The following is a 2,047-nucleotide window of genomic DNA, read 5'->3' on the forward strand; positions in this document are numbered from 1 at the left end:
GGGAAATTTTAATTATTTATAAATATTAAAAAATTTATTATAATAAAAAAAATTATATTAAATAAAAATATAAATTATATATTATAAAAAAATAAATATAAATTTATTTTTATATATAGTTAAAAAGTTTAATATTTATTATAAATATTTTTAAAATAAAATATTGGTAAATAAATTATATAAAATATATTATATTTATATTAATATTATTATACATAAAAAAAAAATTTTTTTTTTAAATAAAATTTTAAAAAATTATATATAATTATAAATAATATATAATTAAATATAATATATATAATAAATTTTATATATAAAAAAAATATAAATTTTTAAAAAAATTTATTTTAAATAATATATTAATATAATTAATATATAAAAAATTATAAATTATATAATGGGGAATTTTTAAAATAATAGTTTTAATTGGGGGGTTTTTAAAAAAAAAGGAAAATATAATATTTATAAAATTTTAATTATAAAAGTTTTAAAAATAAGTAATAATAATATAAAATAAAATTTTAGAAAGGAGATAAAATATATATATATTATAAATTAAAAGATATAAAAATATAATATAAAAAATAAAAAATTTACAAATAAATAGAATGAAATATAAAAATAATAAAATTTGGGTAAATAAATAAAATATTTATATAAAATAAAAAATATATTATATATAATAAAATTTATATAAAAAAAAAATATAATAAATTTTATATAATATATATTATATATTAATTTTATATTATATATATTTTAATATTATATATATATAAAATATAATTTAAAATTTTAAATTTTAAAAAATTATATATAATAATATATATATAAATATATATTAAATATAAAATTTTATATTATATTTTTTTAAAATATATAATATTATATAATATATTAATATATAAAAACATATAAATATAATTTTAAAAATATATAGAATAAAATATATAATAATATAATAAAAAATTTTTTATATATAATAAAAAAAATTTTATAAAATTTAATATATTATATAATTAATGTATAATATATTTATATTATTAAAAATTTTTAAAAAAATTATTTATAAAATTTATAATTAAAAAATATATTAAAAAATTTTTTAAAAATATTTTTATAAAAAATATATTAAAATAATAATAAATATAAAAATAAAAATAAATTTTATAAATAAAAATTTTTTGATAAATTTAGTATTAGTATAAAAATTATGTTTTTTGGGAATTATTTTTTTTGGGGATATTTATATTTTTTTGGGGTTATATATTTTTTTTTTTAAAAATTATAATTAATTTATATAAATTATATTAAATTTAATATATATATAAATGAAAATATAAAAATTTTGGGTTTAAAAAAAAATAATTATAAAATTATATAAATTTAATTTTATAATAAGTTTTAAAAAAAGGAAAATTTATAATAGATAATTTTAATTATAAAAAAATTTTTTAAATTTTTTTAAAATATATAAAAAAATAAATTTTAAATAAATATAAAAAAGGGAAATTAATAAATTAAAATATATAATTATTAAAAATAAATTATAAAAAGGGAAAATAAAAAAAAATTAGAGATAATATATATATATAAAAATATAATTTTATAATATAAATATAAAATAATAATAAAATATAAATTTATATAAATAAATAATAATATAAAAAATAATAATAAATAAAATATTTTAAAATTATTTATAAATTTTTAAAGTATAAATTTTAAAAAAAAAAAACAATATATTATATATAAAATACAATAAAGATAAAAATAGAATATAATAATAATTTTTAAATAAAAAAATTTTTTAAATAAATAATAAAAAATTAAAATTTTAAAAAATTTGATAAAAATATTAAAAATATAATAAAAATTAAAAAAAATTACATAAAATATAATTATATTATATAAATTTTTAAAATTTAAAATTTTTTTAAAAATTTTTAAAATAATATACATATATAAAGAAATAAAATAATAAAATATAAAAGAAATATAATATAAAAATATTTAATAAAAATTTTTTTAAATAAAAAAATAATAA

The sequence above is a fragment of the Penaeus monodon genome, chromosome 22 (assembly GCF_015228065.2).
Source record: "Penaeus monodon isolate SGIC_2016 chromosome 22, NSTDA_Pmon_1, whole genome shotgun sequence".
NCBI classification, from domain to species: domain Eukaryota; kingdom Metazoa; phylum Arthropoda; class Malacostraca; order Decapoda; family Penaeidae; genus Penaeus; species Penaeus monodon.